Source organism: Apium graveolens, unplaced genomic scaffold (genome assembly GCF_009905375.1).
Source record: "Apium graveolens cultivar Ventura unplaced genomic scaffold, ASM990537v1 ctg5440, whole genome shotgun sequence".
Classification (NCBI taxonomy): domain Eukaryota; kingdom Viridiplantae; phylum Streptophyta; class Magnoliopsida; order Apiales; family Apiaceae; genus Apium; species Apium graveolens.
Genome location: NW_027418980.1, coordinates 83,979 through 93,810, shown reverse-complemented (window position 1 = coordinate 93,810; position 9,832 = coordinate 83,979). Strand labels below are relative to the sequence as shown.

Sequence of the window (9,832 nt, the reverse complement as noted above, 5' to 3'; positions counted from 1 at the left end):
TATTTTCTACAGAAATTGTAACAAAAAAAATAAATAAGTCAACCAATACAAGCACACGCGCCAACGCGCCAATAGAACCAAACGGAGCAAAAACACAGCCACAGGCGGCGTTGCCGCCTCCACCATCACCACACACATACACAAAACTCACACACACACGCACAAAAAACCCAGGAGCACAAAAATATATGCAATCACATACACATATATATAACAACAGGAACGAACCAACTGGAATTCGAAACAAAAGCAGCCGGAAGTAATTACCGGAACTGGAGGCCAGAGAATCACCGGAAAAAGGAAGAAGGACAACAGGGAGAGAAACGAAGTGAAGAGGAGGAGCTGTTTCAAGAATCGAAGAAGAAGAAGAAGCCGAGAGCAACATGGCAAAAAAAAAACAGCCGAGACAAAAGATTGATTTTTTAAGAATTGAAATGTTGTTAACACGTGTCCTGCAAAATTGGATACGTGTTAACTTTTTATTATAAGTTGTAACACGTATCCCTGAATATCCAGGGACTCGATTTTTAACCGAATTCTTATCTTTAACAAAACAGAATGCGATTTGAACATATCAAAATAATTCCAAACTAGTGCAAAAATATCAAAAATATCCCGCTTAATCAAAACGTAAATTTCGTAATTTTAAAATAATTTCTGAAATACAGTTTATACCATCTTTTAACAATTAAACAGAATGACATGCGGGAAAAACTAATCCCAAAAATTTCCAAAATAATTTTAAAATTTTCAGAATAATACGAACTTAAAAAAATGAGTTTCATGATTTTTGAAGATTTACGGAATTAAATATGGATTTTACAAATAAACACAATCAGAAAATCATTTAAAAAATAAATAATTAGTGAAATATTGATTTCTCAATTTTATAAAGTCCTAAAAATAATTATTGAAATTATAAAATTATAAAACCAATTTTAGAAATAATCCAAATATTTATGGAATTAAAACTGTAATAAAATCACTTTTACAAGTGAAATAAAATTGTGTAACTCACTAATAAATCGCACAATCCAATCCTCATATCAACGTATCACAAATAAATAAATAACAATCAACAACTGATGCCAAAATCAATACACACATTTATTTAATTATTTATACCTTTATTACACTTTGAAAATATTAAAAATAAAAGAATATACACGAGTCGTTATATCATTTCCCCCTTAAAAAGATTATGTCCCCAGAATCTGACTTAGTTAAACAAATGAGGATATTTATCAAGTATGTTTGACTCTAATTCCCAAGTAGACTCTTCTACTCGAGGATTTCTCCACAAGACTTTCACAATGGGGATCGACTTATTCCTAAGGACTCGCTGTTTACGGTCTAGGATTTGGGTCGGTTGTTCCACATAGGACAAATCTGGCTGCAGCTCAATCCGGTCATATTCTATGACTTGATTCGAACTAGGGATATAGGGCTTCAACATAGATACGTGGAACACATTGTGAATGTGTTGTCAGTGCCGGGGTAACGCTATCTCGTAAGCAAGCTTTCCCACTTTCTTCAAAACCTCAAAGGGTCCTATAAATCTGGGGCTAAGTTTACCTTTTTGACCAAATTGTACTAACCCTTTCCAAGGTGATACCTTTATTAACACCAGAGCTCCTATCTCGAAGTTCAGATCTTTCCTATACAAATCTCTATTCTTTCTCTGTCTATCTTGGGTGGCTTCTAACCTTTTCCGAATCAATATTATTGCATCTCTGGTCTGCTGAACCAACTCGGGACCTAACACTTTCTTCTCTCTTACTTCATCCCAATACAACCGTGATCTATACTTGCGTCCATACAAAGCTTCATAAGGTGGCATCCTTATACTGGCATGGTAATTGTTATTATACGAAAACTCAATGAAAGGTAGGTTTTCATCCCAATTACCCTTAAAATCTAAAACACGGACTCTCAACATATCCTCTATGGTCTTAATCGTTCTCTCACTTTGGTCGTCTGTCTGAGGATGTTAAGTGGTGCTCATATTCAATGTTATTCCTAGGCACTCTTGGAATTTAGTCCAAAACCTGGAATTGAATCTCGGGTCTCGATCTAAGACTATAGACACAGACACTCCGTGTTTGGTAACTATCTTATTCAAGTATAACTTAACTAACTTTTCCAACGAATACCTTTCATTGATCGGAAGAAAATGCATTGACTTGGTCAATCTATCAATGATTACCCAAATAGCGTCATGATTTGCTCTCATCCTTGGCAATCCCACTACAAAATCCATAGAAATCTCTTTCCACTTCCATTGGGGAATCTCCAAAGGTTGTAACAATCCACTTGGTCGTTGATGCTCCTCTTTCACTGTTTGACATACGTGACACTTGCTAACCCAATTGGCAATATCTTTCTTCATTCCTGGCCACCAAAAGTTTCTCCTCAAGTCTTGGTACACCTTATTACTACCAGAGTGGATAGAAAACCTAGAGTTGTGCGCTTCATGTAATACTTCATTCTTCAATTCTGTTACATTAGGAATCCAAACTCTGGATGAAAATCTGTACAAACCTTGGTTATCCTTGTGAGTACACAACTCTTCTCCTGTTAAAGTATCCAACTCTTGTTCCATAACTCCTTCTTGACACCTTCTGATCTTTTCCATTAACGCCGGCTGGATAGTAACTTCATATAGCTTCTCCTGACTCCCACTTGGTACTCGAACCTCAATCTCCATTCTTTCCAAGTCCCGTGCTAGTTCGTCTGTAATCTGAACCATATTTAATTTCTCCTTCCTGCTGAAGGCATCAACCACCACATTGGCTTTACCTGGGTAATAATTAATCGAACAATCGTAGTCCTTAATCAATTCCAACCACCTTCTCTGTCTCATGTTCAAATCCTTCTGCGTGAATATGTACTTCATGCTCCTATGATCCGTATAAATATCACATTTCTCTCCATACAAGTAATGACGCCATAACTTCAGAGCAAACACTATAGCCGCCAACTCAAGGTCATGAACTGGATATTTCTGCTCGTGAGGCTTTAGTTGTCTGGAGGCATAGGTGATAACTTTGTCATGTTGCATTAGTACACAACCCAATCCTTTCAAAGAAGCATCGCTATAGATCACAAAGTTCACCGTCTCATCTGGCAATGTTAATACTGGAGCTGTCACTAACCTCCTTTTCAATTCCTGGAACTTTCCTCACACTTTTCCGTCCAAATGAACTTCTCATTCTTCCTGGTCAACTTGGTTAATGGGGATGCAATTTTTGAGAAATCTTTCACAAATCTTCGATAATATGCAGCTAATCCAAGAAAACTTCTTATTTCTGTCGGAGTCTTCGGTTGCTCCCACCTGGATACGGCTTCAATCTTTGCTGGGTCTACTTTGATACCTTCCTTACTCATCACATGTCCAAGAAACTATACCTCTGTCAACCAAAACTCACACTTGGAGAACTTTGCATATAATTGCTTTTCCCTCAACTTCTAAAGGGCAATCTGTTGATGCGTTGCGTGATCTTCTCGATTCTTTGAATATATGAGGATGTCATCAATAAATACAATTAAAAACTTATTCAGATACTCCTTATACACCCTATTCATTAGAGCCATAAAAGCCGCTGGTACATTTGTCAATCCAAACGACATCACTAGAAACTCATAATGGCCATACCTTGTTCTGAATGCAGTCTTGAGGATATCTTCGGGCTTTATCTTTAGTTGGTGGTAGCCAGACCATAAATCAATCTTTGAGAAGTAATACACCCCCTTAAGCTGATCAAACAAATCATAGATGCATGGCAATGGATACTTGTTCTTTATTGTCAACTTATTCAACTCTCTGTAGTCAATACACAATCTCATACTTCCATCTTTCTTCTTTACGAATAGCACTGGAGCACCCCACGGAGAAATACTCGGTCGAATAACTCCATTATCCAATAGTTCCTGAAGTTGCTTAGCCAATTCTTTCATTTCCATTGGGGCCATCCTGTATGGAGCCTTAGAAACTAGTTCAGCTCCAGGTATCAAATCAATGGAGAACTCTATCTCTCGATCAGGTGGCAATCCTGGTAAATCTTCTGGGAAGACATCAGGGAATTCTCTCACTATGGGAATCTTATCCAACGTAGGGGTCTCTTTCTTCGATCCATTACGTGAGCCAAATACGCCTCACAACCTTTCCGCATCAATCTCTTTGCTTACATTACTAAGAGGAACTTTTTATCTTGCCTCTGCCCTTGGTAGCTGGTTCTTTTATTATCTGGGGTATACATAACAACTCTTTTTTTCTTACAGTCAATATTTTCCTTATATAGAGATAACCAATCTATGCCTAAAATAACATCAAAGTCTCCCAACTCGAAATGTATTAGGTCAACAAGGAACATATATCCTGAAATCTATAAGGAGCATTTAGGATAAAATTGACTTATAGGCACTTTATCTTTATTAGCCACTTCTATGGTCAAAGGTTCCTCTAAGTCTTCCAACATTAATTGCATTTTATTCACACAATTCACATATATAAAAGATTTGGACGCTCCCAAATCAAACAAAACGTTAAAAGGTACGGAATTAAGAGAAAGCATACCTGCAACCACATTGGAATCATGAGCTGGAGATTTCTTGGTCATCTTAAAGGTCCTAGCTCTAGCAGTACTGGTTGCTGGTCCTTGGGACACACTCCTTCCAACATTACTTTGGGTCACCGACTTGCAATTCCTAGCTATATGTCCCACTTTGCCAAAACTAAAACAAGTTAATCCTTGAGTCTCAGACTTACATCCGTGGAATAATGACCCTTCTGGCCACACTTAAAACAATTGATATTTTCTCGACACTGTCTACTGTGCTTCCTCCCACATGTCTTATAATCAACCACTGGCCTACTAACCCTTGTCGGGGTAGAGTTAACTGAAGTAGTACTGGTTCTAGCCTGGGGCAAATTCTGTCTATTGAATTTCTTATTCTTATTCTTTCCAAACCAACGTTAGAACTTTCGACTTGCTATTCCTGATTCTGACCTAGCAGGTCCATTTTCCAACTTCCTTTTCTTCTCACCCTGCTCCTTGGCAGCAAACCTCTGATCACTTTCTATCACTAAGGAAGCCTGGACTACCGAAGTATATGTTTTGAGTTGTAAAGCTACAACTCCATTCCTTATTTCTGGCTTCAACCCTTGTTGAAACTGCTTTGCTCATTGAGCTTCCGAACTCACATATTCCAGTGCTATACGGGCCAACTCCGTAAACTTCGCTTCATATTCCGTAAAACTCCTATCTCCTTGTTTTAATCTAAAAATTCCATCTCCATCTGACTCTAGAGACAGTACGGAAAGTATTTCTCCAAAAATAGCTCTGTGAATCTGGCCCATGGAACAAGACCTTCTCCTTCTAGGGCTCGCGTAGATTTCCACCAATAATTTGAATAATTCTTCAGAAAATAAGTAGCATAATCCGTCTTTAAATCCCCACTCACCTTGGTGAGCGCAAACGCTTTTTCCATCACCTTTAACCATATCCTGACAGCAATAGGATCTACCTCTCCTTTAAACTTTGGGGGCTTCACTGCCTGGAAAGACTTAAAACTAACACCCTGATTTGTCCCCCTCATCTCATGCTGCTGCTGGATTCGCAGTTGCTACTGTTGGATTTGTTGTTGTTGTTGTATGAGCTGTTGTTGCTGTTGTTGTTGTTGCTACAATCGTGGTTGCTGCTGCTGGAATTGTTGTTGCTGTTGGGCCAGCTGTGTAGACTGCTGACATAAGAAGTTCATCAATTCACTCATGGACGGATCCCCAGCAGATCAGTTATTGGGTTGAGAGTCCCTCTATAGTGGCATCTCCAGAAACATAACAGTCATATATAAGAAAATGGATTGCTCCAAGCAGTTTATATTTATGCATCAGAAGAGCGTTGCCACTAAGACAATATCCTTATCCAAAGTTTAATTGGATCCGTACTGAGTGAATGATCATAATCTAAAAATGCTTGCAACAGAAACAACAATAATAGTAACAACAAAAATAGCAACACACAAATATATATAAAACTGAACAATGAAATAAAGCAGCTACAATATAATCACCAACAGGAATCCAACTAGTACAACTGAAATCCAACTGAAAGGAAACCTTCCAAATACAAATCAAAATTGGCTGTCATAGTAGCCTCCGCGTACTACAGACTATCACAACATAATGTACATATACAAAGAAAACAACTACAGAACTCATGGAAACCAACTCTGAGCTCTGTATCTCTCTGCAGTAATCCTGGTCTAACCACTACCACTGCCACCGATGGAACCTAGCTCAAACACTATCCAGTTTACTAGGTCCTGATACTACACAACCCTGAACTCTGAGCTAATGAAATGGTCAATGGATCTAGCCCTCTCAACAGCCATCGGGGTCAATGATCGGACACGGGCCTGCACCTCAGGGGAAGGGGCAGGGATGCTCTGGAAAGGTGCAACAGGTATATGATCGAGCAGGGCAGCCAAACCCGGACTCTACTCTCTGATAAAAGAGGTATTTACCGCTCGGTGAACATGGTAAGGGATCGGTGAAGAAGTACCACTAGGGGCCACATATGGTACTGGAGGTCTCGACGAGGAGGACCTGGGACCACAGGCGGGAGAAAAATCCCTAACGATAGACATAGACCTACGCATCCAGCGGGGACGAGTACCAGGTCCAGGGATGTCTCTCGACACAAAGGAAGGAACTGGTGGAGGAGGCATAGGGGTCTCCTCAGCAACAACATCCAGGGTCCTCTCAAAATCTGAGCTATCCGGGTCAGAGGGATTCTCTCAAGATGGAGAACTCGAAATCACAATAGGCCACTGCCAACATAATAAATATACAGGGAAGACACAACCAGGTCAAGGAAATTCTATCAAAACCTTTAATAGATGCCAGGGTAACACTGTCGGAACCCTTGACTGACTCTAAAGGTTTACTCCTCTATAAGAGTTGCTGACGCACACCTTAAGACTCACTTTATAACCTATTCGACACAATCCCTAACCTGGATCAGGGACTTGAACCTGCGGCTCTGATGCCAACTGTGACGGCCTCAACCCCAGGGTCAGGAGTTGACGTCACCCAACACAAATACCCAAATATAAATAATAAGATTATATTAAGATATAAACTAACTCGACCCCGAACCAAGATCCGATCCAGGTTCAAGTATGATTCAGGTTCTCATTATTACAAACCATTTACTCAAAAGTCTGACACACTCTAACTTTATTCAGCAACTCGTCAGACCGCACGTGGCCTGACATACACTACCTCTGAGGAGCCGGGTCCTGAAGGGGCGGAAACACGGTTCTATCTGTCTGGTCTTCTAGGCATCTGCGATATATACATAACAGTTTGCAAGAGTGAGCATAATCGCTCAGCAGTGCCAACATATGAATAACAGGATAAAAATAGTAACGTAAACAATAATAGGAACATAGCTATAATCATGTCGACAACATTATATAATGAAAAACTGAGATAACTGGATATCACTGTCTAACATGCTTTTGATAAAACAATGTAGTAGTGTGCTGTGTAAGTACTAAAGTCTAATATTAGCATGATATTTACATTTATAAAACCACTATATCAACCACTTATTCCCTTACGGGAATCATAAATCCAAATCAGATACATACGGATATGTGAAGACGGCTGATCAGGCTATCAACACCAGACGGCTCTAACTACCATCCCATTTACCTTGACCAAGACATCCTCCATAATATCTCGTGGATATGTAATAAAATGATCGGCCAAATGCAAGGACATATATGTAGGCTTTGGAGCAGTTAAACCCAACTTATTGAAGATAGACAAAGGCATCAGATTGATGCTAGCTCCAAAATCACATAAACACTTGTCGAACAACAAGTTTCCAATAGTGCAAGGAATAATGAAGGTTGCAGGATCTTTAAGCTTTGGAGGCAACTTCTATTGCAGCACAGCACTACATTCCTCCGTAAGAGTAATGGTCTCTAAGTCATGGAGCTTCACTTTCCGAGAGAGAATACGTTTCATAAACTTCGCATAGCTAGACATTTGTTCAAGAACTTCAGCGAAAGGTATATTGATATGAAGTTTCTTGAACACTTCCAGAAATTTAGCAATTTTCTTATCCAACTTTTGCTTCTACAACCTCTTAGGAAAAGGAGGTGGATGATAGACTTATTTCTCCCCTATATTACCCTCAAGAGGAGTGTGTTCCACAGTTTTCTTCCTTGATTCCACTTCTGCTTCCTTCTGCACTGGTTCTTCTTCAGCCAAGACTTCATCTTCTGAAACTTGAGATTTCTCAGGGTTTACAACCTTCCCAGACCTCAATGTAATTGCCTTGACCTGCTCATTTACTTCCCTCTTTCCCGGAGCTTTTGTGTCATTAAGGAGTGTACCAGGTTGACGATTCAATAAAGCATAGGAAATCTGCCGGATTTGGTTCTCCAAAGTCTTGATAGAAACCGCTTGGCTCTTGCACATGAGCCTCAACTTCTCCAATGCGGTAGTTGTTGAAGTTGGAGTTGTTGTCTTGGTACATATTACGGTTGTTGAAAACCGGGAGGGTTGAATTACTTTGCTGCATATTGCTGATAAGGCTGTTGCATCACAATCTGATTGTTGCTCCAGCTGAAGTTAAGATGATTATGGTTGTTGGGATGATAAGTGGCTGGAACTGCTTGCTGCGATCTCTGAAAGTTGCTCACGAACTGAGCTGATTCAATAGAAATAGCACACTGTTCAGTTTCATGCGCACCTGCACAAAGCTGACAAACACTTCTGATCTGATTAACTTCATAATTAGTCAAAGAATCCAACTTCATCGTTAAAGCCTTAAGCTGAGCAGCTATAGCAGTAGCAGTATCCTCCTCCAAAATTCCTGCTACCTTGCCTTGAGGTAATCTCTGAGTTGGGTTCTGGTAGTAGTCATTAGCAACCATCAGTTCAATCAACTCATAAGCTTCATCGTAGCTTTTAGCCCATAAGGCTCCACCTGATGCTGCATCGAGCATGGGTTTAGACTGTGCTCCAAACCCATTATAAAAGCAGTTGATAATCATCCAGTCAGGCATACAATGATGAGGACACTTCCTAAGCATCTCCTTATATCGCTCTCAAGCTTCACACAAAGTCTCTCCCGATTGCTGCGCAAATTGAGTAAGAGCATTCCTGATTGCAGCTGTCTTTGGCATAGGGAAGAATTTAGAGCAAGATCTTCCCAAGTAGTAATAAATCCTGGTGGTAGAGAATGCAACCAACACTTAGCCTTATCCCTCAGAGAGAATGGGAAAAGCCTCAACTTTATAGCATCTTCAGACACATTATTGAATTTGAAAGTGTCGCAGATCTCGATGAAATCTCTAATGTGCATGTTGGGATCTTCTGTTTGAGAACCCCCAAACTAGACTGAATTTTGCACCATCTGAATCGTGCTAGATTTGATTTCAAAACTATTAGCCGCGATAGCTGGTCCGATAATACTAGACTGAATATCATTGATCTTTGGCTGAGAATAATCCATCAAAGCTTTCAGATTCGCTACTGGATCTCCCATTGCAATAACAGCTTCTTCTTCAACTTTCTCAACTTCTTCAAAAACCTTTTCAACTACTTCGACTTCTTCCTCAGATTTATCCAGTGTTCTCTTGCGAGATCGAGAACGCGTTAGCATAAATTCTCTCTAGAGTACCTGAAACACAACAAGCAAACAAGTAAGTAAAATATCAGAATTAGTGAACTTTAACGACCACTGATGTCAAGCACATAAACTAGAAATTAACACCGATTCCCCGGCAGCGACGTCAAAACTTGTTGGGGCGA

At 39.8% G+C, this 9,832-nt stretch overlaps 1 non-coding gene across 1 annotated transcript; it reads left to right on the top strand.

The window, feature by feature from the left end:
* The first annotated feature begins 9,082 nt into the window (after window positions 1-9,082).
* On the top strand, window positions 9,083-9,189 carry LOC141702659 (small nucleolar RNA R71). The gene has a single exon (XR_012567219.1). It is a non-coding gene; the product is annotated as a small nucleolar RNA R71 (small nucleolar RNA).
* Window positions 9,190-9,832: the final 643 nt, after the last annotated feature.